The sequence below is a fragment of the Pleurodeles waltl genome, chromosome 4_2 (assembly GCF_031143425.1).
Source record: "Pleurodeles waltl isolate 20211129_DDA chromosome 4_2, aPleWal1.hap1.20221129, whole genome shotgun sequence".
NCBI lineage: Eukaryota > Metazoa > Chordata > Amphibia > Caudata > Salamandridae > Pleurodeles > Pleurodeles waltl.
In genome coordinates this window covers 218,417,158-218,429,650 of record NC_090443.1, presented here as the reverse complement: position 1 = coordinate 218,429,650, position 12,493 = coordinate 218,417,158, and positions in this window count along the sequence as shown.

Sequence of the window (12,493 nt, the reverse complement as noted above, 5' to 3'; positions counted from 1 at the left end):
TGAGGGTGGTGACCTCTTGTGAGCGGGGTGTAGTGGTGAGTGTGCTGGTGCAGGACGTAGTGGCTGTAGAGGTAGTGCATGCAGGTGTGAGTGTAGATGGGACTGGGAGGGAGGAGGGAGATGATGACGAGGGGAACACAGTGGAGGCAGTGGATGTTGGTGTGTCTGTATGTGTGTGATGCTTGCGTGAGCGCCTGTGGGATGTGTGGTGCTTATGTTTGCCTGAGCTTCCCTTGTGTGGTGAGGTGTGTGCAGGTTGGTCTGATGGTGTGCTTGGGATAGGCAGAGGTACAGGGGATTGGGTCTGGGTGGAGGAAGTTGGAGGGGGGAGGCTAGACACAGGGACAATGGCTGCCATTAGTGCTGAGGCCAGAGTTTGAAAGGATCGGTGAGGGGCCGCCTGACCAGAATGAATGCCCTCCAGGAATGCATTGCTTTGTTGCAACTGCCTTTCTACACCCTGGATGGCATTCAAAATGGTAGACTGCCCAACAGTGAGGGACCTGAGGAGGTCAATGGCCTCCTCACTGAGGGCAGCAGGGGTGACTGGGGCAGGGCCTGAGGTGCCTGGGGCGAAGGTGATGCCCACTCTCCTGGGTGAGCAGGCACAGGGCGAAGGCTGAGGGGCTGCTGGGAGGGTGGTGCTGGTAGGGGGTGGCGGCTGTACCTGTAGAAGTGGGGGGCACAGATGTTGCCGCCACCACAAGGGAGCTCCCATCGGAGGACGAGTCCGTGTCGCTGGTTTCAGCTCCTGTCCCCGCCGTGGTGCTCCCCTCGCCCTACGTCCCAGTGGTGTATTCTGAGTCCGTAGTGTGGCCCTCCATGGCCATGTGGGATGCAGCTCCCTCATGCTACGGTGCCAGTTCTCCTCCGCCTGATGATGCTATTGCACACAAGAACAGAAAGACCACAAAAAGGGGGGGGGGGGGAACAGAAGAAAGACATGTTGAGTGCATGGATTACCGCTGCCGTTGGCGGACAAGACAGACACAGAAGCCCCCTGCACTACGTCGCGCTGTTGGGCTCTACAGTGCAATTCCTGGGAAATGGCCTACAAGGCTATGGACGACATAAGCACACATAGATGACACAGGTGCATGAATAGCTGTACTTGGCACTCTACAGAGGTGGGGAGGGGGGCCACAGGGCCATGCCTTAAGGAGGGGCCTAGCCTACGGAACTCACCCTGGCCTAGGGAAACCCACAGCCCTCCTCCCCCACCCAGACCCCTCCACTGCGCGCAAAATCAGCTGAATGAGAGTGTACTCACCCCCTTGTGTCTGCTGTGATGCCCTCAAGCGCCTATCCAACTCCGGGTAGTCCACCGCCAGAATCCTGAACATCAGGGGGGTCATGGTTCGACGGACACCCCTCCCACGTTGGGAGGCCATACCCAGCTGAGCCTCCGCCGTCTTCTTGCTCCAGCGGCGAATGTCCTCCCATCTTTTCCGGCAATGGGTGCTCCGTCTGTGGTGGACCCCCAGGCTCCGGACATCCTTGGCGATGGCACGCCAAATATCCTTCTTCTGGTGGGCGCTGACCTACATGAAATGTACAGGGGAAGAAGAGAAGTCATTACCAACTGCGTCGTCAAAGTGAGTGGCCCCCATCCCTACCCTTGCCATGTGGCAAATGCATCCACCGTCTTTCATGCATGCAGAACTCTGCCCCCTTCCTTCTTACAACCAGCCCTCTCCACACAGGCATAGCCCATACAACATGCTCCCTGTGTACTTACCTGTTGGTCTGGAGGACCGTAGAGTAGCGTGTACTGGGGGAGGATCCCATCGACGGTCTTCTCCAACTCCTCCGATGTGAAGGCAGGGGCCCTTTCTGCAGACGCACAAGCCATTGTCTCTTCCAGACTGAGGTCACAGCAGCACTTGCAGTGTAGGTCCTCTCCTGTCGAAGATCAGGTATCGAGTGATTCAACAGATAGAAAATGGCGGTCACGTCCGCGGCGGTGCGTACCATAACCGCCGGCGTACATCGTCATTGGACCCTTGGACCCATAGGGTCCAATGTTAACCAGTGCAGCATTGGGCCGCGGTCTTCGACCACCTACCGCGACGGTGTACAACGCCAGCGCAGTTACCTCAAATCCCTTTGTCCCACTTTACAGGTCAGGCAGCTGCCATTTCAGGGGCCCACATGGCCTAATTACCAACTGCTTCACACATACCTAGGCCTAGTCTGAACACACATACAGGCCAGATTTTGTGTATGAATGGTGTTCTGTGTAGACTGTGGATACATACCTCTGAGTTATTTGACTCTGTGCTCGCTGTTTTCTTTCATAGGCACCGTCCGCGGGGACTTGTGAGGAGATGGCGTAATCTTCCAGTGTACCAACCGCTGGTGGACTTGTCGACAATGGAGGAAAGAAATTTGATTATCACCTACAGGTTTGACCGTGCCACAATCCAGGAACTGTGTAGACAGTTGGAGCCTGACCTGATGTCAGCAATCCGCCATCCCACAGGAATCCCCCCTCAAGTGCAGGTGCTATCTGTGCTCCATTTCCTTGCTAGTGGGTCTTTTCAAACAACTGTGGCCATGGCACCAGGGATGTCCCAGCCTATGTTTTCAAACGTATTGTCCAGAGTGTTCGTCTGCCCTGCTGAAACACATGCAGACCTACATCGTTTTCCCTCAGGTGGAGGATTTGCCCACAGTGAAAGGTGACTTCTATGTCCTTGGACATATCCCCAAGATCATAGGTGCCTTTGATGGGACCCATGTGGCTTTGGATCCCCCCCCACAGGAGTGAACAGATGTACATTAACCGGAAGAGTTATCATTCCATGAATGTACAGATGGTATGTTTGGCAGACCAGTACATCTCCCATGTGAATGCCATTTTCCCTGGCTCAGTGCATAACGCCTACATCATGCGGAATAGCAGCATCCCTTATATGATGGGTCAACTCCAGAGGCACTGTGTTTGGCTATTAGGTGACTCTGGTTACCCCAACCTGTCATGGCTACTGACCCTAGTGAGGAATCCCAGGACAAGGGCAGAGGAACGCTACAATGAGGCCCATGGTCGAACTAGGAGGGTGATCGAGCGGACTTGAAGGCCAGGTTCAGGTGCCTCCATATGACAGGTGGATCCCTATTCTACTCACCAAAGAAGGTGTGCCAGATCATCATGGCCTACTGTATGCTTCAAAACTTGGCTTTGCGACGCCAGGTGCCTTTTCTGCAGAAGGATGGTCCAGATGGCGGAGTTGTGGCAGCTGTGGAGCCTGGGGACAGTGATGAGGAGGAAGCAGAGGAAGAAGACTTGCAGAACAGGGACTCAGTCATCCAGCAATATTTCCAGTGAAACACAGGTGATAATACATTCCTTCCTACTACATGTACTTTTACACTTCTACCTCTATCCTGTCTGTTGATTTCACCCAGTGTATGGTCACTGAGTTGTCACTTTCCCTTACGGTTTCACAGGTGTGGGTCCCAACGTGTGTCATCTGCTTAGATTCCTCATGGACTAGAGCTGTGTGACATAGGTATGTTGACATTACTATTTCATGAACATTTTGTCACTGTAATTGCAAATACACTATTTCGAAATCACAGACAGACTCCAGATCTTTTGGTGCTTTAGGTGTGTTTATTTAACTACAAAATATTGGAGAGGGAAGTTAAATGGTAAGGGGAGATGGCGGAGGAGTGTCCATGGCAGGGTCCAGTCTATTAGTCTCACAGGTGCATTGCCCATATGGGCATAGGAAGTAGAGCTGGGGCAGTTTCAATATGGACAGGGTGACAAAGTGGGACACTGGGATGACAATCAGGGTGGTTTCATTTCTTGGCGGGGGTCTTGGCATCGTGCTCTGTCTTGTTCCTGGATCTCAGGGACCGTTTGCGGGGTGGTTCTCCGTCTGCACGGGGTGGGGTGCTGGTGTGGTGGTCCTGTGGCGGTGCCTCCTGTCCACTAGCGCCGGCGGAGGTGGTGGGCAGTTCATCGTCCATGCTAGTTTCAGATGCCCCTTGTAGTGCCACAGTGTCCATCCTGGTGTTCAGTACTTCCTTCAGCACCCCTACGATGGTGCCCAGGGCAGAGATGATGGTTCTGAGTTCCTCCCTGAACCCCAAATACTGTTCCTCCTGCAAGCGCTGGGTCTCCTGAAACTTGGCCAGTACCGTTGCCATCGTCTCCTGGGAGTGGTGGTAGGCTCCCATGATGGAGGAGAGGGCCTCGTGGAGAGTGGGTTCCCTTGGCCTATCCGCCCCCTGTCGCACAGTAGCCCTCCCAGTTCCCCTGTGTTCCTGTGCCTCCGTCCCCTTGGCCGTGTGCCCACTGCCACTGCCCCCAGGTCCCTGTTGTTGTTGGGGTGGTGGGTTATCCTGGGTTCCCTGTAGTGGTGGACACACAGCTGAATGACGTGTCCTGGGAACGGAGGTATGGGCCCGCTGGGTGGGTGCTGTGCTGGTGTTTCCAGAGGGGGGAAGGTCTGTGGTGGCCTGTGCCTGTGTGAGGGGAACCGACTGTCCCGAGGCCCCCGATGGTCTGGGCTGGTCATCTAGATCTAGGTGGACAGAGGTGCTGTCATCACTGTGGGCCTCTTTTGTGGGTGGAGTGGTGATGTCTGGACCCTCCTGTCTGGTGACGTTGAGTAGTGGTCCTGCGGGGGTGTAAAGGCATGATTATTGCATCTGTGTGTGTCATGGTGTGCAATGGGTGGGTGACCGTGTACCCCAGTGCTAGCATTCCTGTGTGTGAGCTTCTGTGATGGTGTTTTAGGGGGGTGTATGGGTATGTGCAGTGGGCATGCTTTAGTGATGGGTGTCCATGCATTGTTGTTGCATGCAGGGCTTGGTGTTGGGATGTGTGGGTTGTGATATTGGTACATTTGTGAGGAGTTGGAGTGATAGGGGTGGGGGCGAGGGTGGTGGTATTTGATAGCATGCAGGTAGGGTTTGGGATGTACTGGTTAAGATTTGACTTACCAGAGTCCATTCCTCCACCGACTCCTGCGAGGCCCTCAGGATGCAGAATCGCCAAGACCTGCTCCTCCCATGTTGTTAGTTGTTGGGGAGGAGGTGGGGGTCCAGCCAGTCTGCTGAACCGCCTGGTGGTGTCTTGAGACCATGAAACACACCTTCCCCCGTAGGTCGTTCCACCTCTTCCTGATGTCCTCCCGATTTCTTGGGTGTTGTCCCACTGCGTTGACCCTGTCGACTATTCTTCGCCATAGCTCCATCTTCCTTGCAATTGAGGTGTGCTGCACCTGTGATCCAAATAGCTGTGGCTCTACCCGGACGATTTCCTCCACCATGACTCTGAGCTCCTCCTCCAGGAACCTGGGGTGTCTTTGCCGTGCCATGGGGTGGTGTAGGTGATGTGTGGGGTGGTGTGTGTGGTGATAAGTGTGGTGATATGTAGTGGTGTGTGGTGTTTAGTGCGTGGACGTAGTGTGGGTGATGGTGTTGTGTGCCTGTGGATGCTAGTTTGTTGATGGTGGTGTCTCTCTCTGGCCTTCTCTCTGTAATTGTGGTCGTAGGGGTTTGTGGGTGATGTGGGTGTGTGTTTTATATTGTATTGGGTGTGTGGGAGTGGTGTGTGTATGTATATCAGGTGTGTGTATTTGGAATTGTCCAATGTGGTGGTGTGTGTACCGCCAATGGATTACCACGGTTGAAAGACCGCCTCGTGGATTCGTGTGTTGTGATAGTGTTGACGTATTTCTGTTGGCGTGATGGTGGAGGTTTTGTTTTCGCCAGTTTATCACTGACCTTTGGTGTGGCGGACTTGTGTGGGTGTCTGAATTTTGTTGGATTCCGAGATGTGTGTCATAATAGCTGTGGCGGAATTCCGCGGCCGCGGCGGTGTGTTGGCAGTCTTCTGCACGGCAGTAAGTGGCTTTTACCGCCAATGTTGTAATGACCCCCTATGTGTCATCATCCGCGATGCTTCGATTCCTTGTGACCCAGCAGGGTCACTGGTTCTGGTCCGTCAGGACATGATGTGTCGAATTCGCAGTGTTGCGATGACCGTGAGTGATGTCAGCGGAGCTGTGGCAACGTCGAACTTGCATTGCAGGCCGCGGTTGTTGCGTGCAGCGAGGTCCACTGAGTGGCAGCAGTCTGCAGCGTCGCTGGAGTCGGGTACTAGCAAAAGCTAGTAGTTAAATTCTTTCTGTCCCTGATACTTCAGAACAGAAGGCAAGCTCAATCCAAGCCCTTGGAGAGAACATTTGGGGGAAGGCAGAGTCCTTTCAGCACAATCAGAGGCCAGTAGGGCAGCAGTCCTTCTCAGCAAAGCAGTCCAGAGAGTCCTTTGGGCAGCAAGGCTGGTCTTCTGACAGAGTTCAGGTGGAAGTCCAGAAGTGTCTGAGTTGGTGGCGATCAGAGACCCAATTTATATACCACAAAATGTCTTTGAAGTGGGGGAGACTTCAAAGAGTGGTTTTGAAATGCACAAGTTCCACTTTCAGCCCAGTCCTGTCTGCCAGGGTCCCAGTGGGGGTTATCAGTCCTTTGTGTGAGGGCAAGCCATTGGCCTTGGAAATTTAAGTGTCAGGCCTTCTAGCCCAGGAATACCCATTCAGTATACAGATGAATGCAGATGTGACTGAAGCCCTCATTGCGAGTGTGGCAGTCTCAAGATTTGTGATGGCGGTCGGACCGCCACAGACAGGGTGGTCTAACCGCCCTATTATGATTGTGGCAGATGTGCCACGATCCGACGGTCAGTGAAATGCGCAAAAGGTGCTGTTGCACCCAACACACCACAACATTGTTGCCGGCTCGATTATGAGCCGACGTCAATGTTGTGGTAAGATTTCTGCTGGGCCAGCGGGCGGAAACGCTGTTTTTACCTCCTGGCCCAGCGAAAAAGTCCTAATAGGGCAGCCAGCATACCACCGAAGCCGTAATGAGGGCCTGAGTGTCCTGTGTTTGTGATTGTCTGGGTAAAATGCACGAGGGAGCTGTCAACTAGCACAGACTAGATGTGGATTGGAGACAGGCTGTAAAGCACAGATGGATTTAAGTGCAGAGAAATGCTTACTTTCTAAAAGTGGCATTTCTAAAATAGTAATATAAGATCCAACCTCACCAATAAGCAGGATTTTCTTTTACCAATCAGGCCATACTAAAGATGGCCTGGTTACCCCTTTCAGATCTGAAGCTACTACTCACAAGGAATATGAGGACAGACCTAATGCACTCTATGAAAGGAGCAGGCCTCACAGTAGTGGAAAACAAATTTAGAACATGTCCACTACCAGGACATATAAAAGGCATGTGTACATGTCCTGCCTTTTCCATACACAACACCCTGCCCTATGGGTAACCTAGGGCCTACCTTAGGGGTGACATGTGTAGAAAAAGGGGAGTTTAAGGCTTGGCACGTACTTTTAAATGCCAAGTTGAAGTGGCAGGGAAACTGCACGCACAGGCCTTGCAGTGGCAGGCCTGAGACATGGTTAAGGCGCTACTTGTGTGGGTGGCACAATTAGTGCTGCAGGCTCACTAGTAGCATTTAATTTACAGGTCCTAGGTACATATACTGCACTTTACTAGGGACTTATAAGTAAAATAAATAGGCTGATTGGGGATGAAACAATGTTATCATCATTTAAGGGAGAGAGCATTTGCAATTTAGCACTGGTCAACAGTGGCAAAGTGTGCAGAGTCCAAAAACCAGCAAAAACAGTGTCAGAAAAGTTGAGGGAGGCAGTTAAAAAGTTAGGGGATGATCACCCTAAGGCTGTCAGGTCTAACATACACCAACTTCCAGCACTAATAAAGTGAAAATACCACACTAAAAGGATCTCACACCATGTTAGAATAATAGAACTTCCTTTAATAAATAAAGGAAGACCAAAACAGTCAGAAGATCGGAGATATTCAAATTCGAAGATTTCAGTTAAAAATGGCCACAAAGTGCCAACTGTAGGTATGTGGTTGCTCCAGACCGGGACAAACTCACAAATTCAGGCTGACTGTGATAGAACACAAGCTGTCTACCGGGACCCAGTCAGGCCAGCTAAACACAGTATCTAAAATCCTGGTTTATGGAGTGTGTAAGGATCCACATTCAACATAGGTTGCCCTGCTGAAGTGTTGCATAAGTTCAGAGATGTTCCAAGGCTGCAATGCGAGAGCCTGTGTCATTGACATGGATCTCATCGACGGGACATGCGATGTGAGATGCTGCTTTGAGAATGTGGCTTGCAGTCGGGGCGATACGTCGATTCCGAAGAGCTGTGATGAAGAGTCTGGTATTGTTTTCAAGGCTGCCTTTGGTGAGGGATGCGAGGGCCTGTGCTGAGGATGAGTTGCATATTGGTGCTTCTGAGAGACTGCAAAAGTGTTGTGGGTCTTTGCAACGTGTCCAATCCATGCAGCAGCGGAGATGCTTTGGTTCAACTCGGGTTTGCCTTGCTTAGCAGAGGAGATGTGTTGGTTTGGCTGGATCCACAGAGACTCACAGAGCACCTTAAGCCCACTTCCAAGGGTCCCGGACTAGGGGGCACCAGTGGGCAGGGTAGACTGACAGGAGGCAGAGCCCAGGTGCTGAGTTTAAACTTGTAGGAAGTTTTTGTGTTCCTTAGGGATCAGATCAGGAGGCCAGCCAACTAGCCCTCGGAGAGGCTCTGAGTTCTGCGTTCAAGAGATGCAGTTCCAGTCCTTCTCACCCTGGCATGAAGGCAGAAACCAGCAGGTCAGCCAAGGGGGGCAACAGTTCTTCAAAGCAGCAGTCCAGCAGAAGGTCTGTCCTTGTGGCAGCACAGCAGCCCTTCTTCTTTGCTGAGTACCCAGAGGTCAAGAAGTGTACTGAAGTATTGGTGTCTGAGGTCCAGTATTTATACACAGTTGTGCCTTTGAAGTGGGAAGAAGATTCTAGGGGGATGCATTTGAATTGCAGAGGTTCCCTGCCTTCCTGGCCCTGACTACAGACTAACTACAAGGGGTATGTAGCTCTTTATGTGGAGACAGGGCACAGCCTATTCTAGTGTAATTGGGACTGGGCACAGCTCCTCCTTGCCATCCTGCCAGTGATGCCCCATCCAATCACACCTAAGCTCATCATTGTGTGTAGCTGTCTAGAAGGAATACACAAGGCCGAACTGTCAGCCACAGCCAGTTATTTGACCCAGAGTCAGGCTGCAGGCACCAAGGGCCAGATTTATTGAAAAGTGGTGCAACACAGTGCTGCGCCAAAATTGACTGCGCTGCGTCACTTCAGAAATGCAGGGATTTGCTGTATTTAACTGAATACGGTGCACCCCTGCGATTCTCCTTGCCCTGGCTCTAAATTTAGCTGCCAGAACCAATGCAGGCATCCTTGCATCACCGTGGAAGGATGTCTGCATTGAGGGGTGTGATTGTTTATGTGCGGGAAGGTGTCCCTTCCTGCACATAAACAATCAGTAATGGCACTTTGGCACTTCTGTGTGTGCTGCAGAATGCAGCACACACAGAAGTGCCAAAGCGTCATGTTCAAATGATTGTTTATGTGCAAGAAGGGAAACCTTCTTGCACATAAACAATCATATCTGGCATTTTGCTCTTTCTATGCATGCAGCAGAATGCAGCCCACAGAGAAAAAGCAAATCATGAGGAGGAATAAAAGGTGCTTACACCACCCCTAGAGTAGTGTTCGATTTTGGCGCAGCCTTAGGTTTACGAAATTTCATAAATCTGAGGCAGTGTCAAAATACAATGATAACACCCATTGCATGCCCCTTCCAAGCACAGTGCTGCGTGGGAAGGGGCCGTATTTACAAGGTGGTGTTAAGCCATAAAAAGTGGCTTAACGCCACCTTGTAAATACGGTGCAGTGCTTAGGGCCACAGGAGCAAATAAGTTACACTTCTGTGGCTCTAGAGGCCTATAAATATGGCCCTAAATGTGTAAGGCAAGAAATTACTAACCTTATATAACTGACATTTTCAGAATTGCAAATTTCAAATCTGAATTCACCATAAGTTAGAATTTTAAATTACGATTCCAGAGACACCAAACCTACTCCCATTTGGAAATTATACTTACAAAATGTGATAAGGTAAATCCACTCATCCTATGGGAGATGCAGGTCTGGCAGTGAAAAACTAATTTAAGAGTTTTTCTCTACCAGGACATGCAAAACATAAAAGTACATGCCTTATTTTTTAAATACATTGCACCCATCCCACTGGGCTTACCAATGCATACCATAGGGGTCTCTTATATGTATTAAAAAGGAAGGTTTGGGTCAGGTCAAAATTGCTATGTAAAACTGTGCATCCAGGCTGCCATGGCAGGTCTGAGACATGTCTGAAATGGCTATTAAAGTGGGTGGCACAACCAGTGCTGTAGGCCTACTAGTAGCATTTAATTTACAGGCCCTGGGCACATGTAGTGCCACTTCACTAGGGGCTTACAAATAAATTAAATATATCAAATTGGGTATTAGCCAATTGTACCATGTTTTAAGGCAAGAGCACATGTACTTTAGCACTGGTTGGTAAAGTATGCAGAGTCCTAAACGGCAACGAACTACAGATTCAGAAAACATTAAAGTGAAGGACTAAAGTTTGGGGATAACCCTGCAGAAAGGCCCAAGTCCAGTGCTTTAAATTGGCTGGTACTGTCCGGTACTGAGTACCAGCACTTTTTTTATTTTGAGAGCTCTTCTCGAGAAAAACGTAATACTTTTAATTGGAGAGTACCAGCACTTCTCAGAAACAAGCAGGTACTCTGGCACAGAGGGCCATATTTATACTTTTTGACGCAAAATTGCGCTAACGCAATTTTGCGTCAAAAAAATTTGCGCCGTCTAACGCCATTTGGATGCGCCATGCGGGCGTCAAATTTATACTTTGACGTACGGCGGCGCAACCAACAGGTGGGAGTCATTATTTCGTGACGCAGACAGCGTCGGTCTGTCGTAAAGGAAACCAACGTAAATGCGACGCACATCACTGTGGGTCGATTTACGACAGCGCAATCGTGAAAACGCCGTTTTTTTTCACGCAATTGCGTCACATTTTTGCGCGAAAACTGCCCTTTCAGGAGAGGAGACCCAAAATGGATCCTAGATGCCCCAACAGACCCCAGGAGGATGAGAGCAGACCAGGAACCAGCCAGGAGGAAGCATACAGGAACCAGGACATTTAAAAAAAAAAAAGAAAGTGTCGCTTCAGTGCAGAGGAGCAGGAAATCCTGGTGAAAGAGGTGACGGAACACCAGCACCAACTTTTCATCACCTCCAAATTGCCACTCAGTAGGAGAGAGGCCATCTGGAAACAAATTGTGGACAAGATTAACAGTGTGGCTGAAGAACGCCGGACAGTCACCGAGTGTAAGAAACGCTGGCATGACTGCAAACGTAGGACCAAAGAGAAAATGGCCAGGAACAGGAAGGCAGCAATGCAGACTGGAGGGGGGAGTCCAGCACAACAGGAGGCCCTGGACCACATGGAGGAGATGGTCGCAGCCGTCATCCCGGAGGAGATCGTCACAGGGATTCAAGGACTGGACAGCGCAGACTACCACGACACTACGCACATGCAGGGTAAGTCGCATGGGGAATCCTAATACAATAATGGGGACTGTAAGCAGGGGGGGGATACCTACTACACAATGCATGTAAGTCAGCACATATATGAAGTGGCATGGGGAAAGGGGCACGGCAGGGGGGCATGCCCAGTACTGACCGAAGCTGGGGCACGACAAAATACAGCAACCACAACAGTCCCACGGGGACATCCTGTAATTACAACAAGAGAGCCAAGGGAAAGCAGTGACAGGTGGGAAGGACACTACCTCAAATCCACATCCAGGCACTTGTATTGCAAAATCTATTCTACATCAACTAGGTCCCTATCTGTAATGCAGTAGCAAATACAACAACTGTAACTTAACTGCAAACACAGTTGACAATAACACCTCTCATCTCTGTGCAGCTATAGTACCAAATGGCAGAAACCCCACCCTGGAACATACATACCTAAATTAGGGGGTGAGGGTGACATCTGCAATTACTCCTAGAAATAAGACAAAGGTACCAGTACACTCAAATGCCGAATGTCCATAACTGACACATACATAAGCCTAAGTAAACAGCAATAGGAGCCACACAGCACTAACGATACACACATGCTGCATACGTCAGGGTCCCTCACGTGCCTGGCTAACAAGGCTACATCACTAATGTCATACTGCTCAGACAACAACATTGAGGAGGGGACACAGGCAACTGGTCACTGAAACACACCTGCAAAGTCAGACAAACAAATAGGACCTTCATACGATAAACAGGCCAATCCAATTCAAAACACATCACCCAACATCATCTCAAAACATCAAGAATGTTTACATCCATACCACATCCTAACATTGACATACATAGGTAATGCCACGTTACATGTACAGATCATGCAATGTGAATAAAAAGTGTATGGGGCAGGGCCTGAGAGGCAAGTGTGCTGGCAGGGCAGTCACAACACCCACAGTCAGTCAAAGTGTAGTGTGGCAAGTGAAACGTATACTTTGC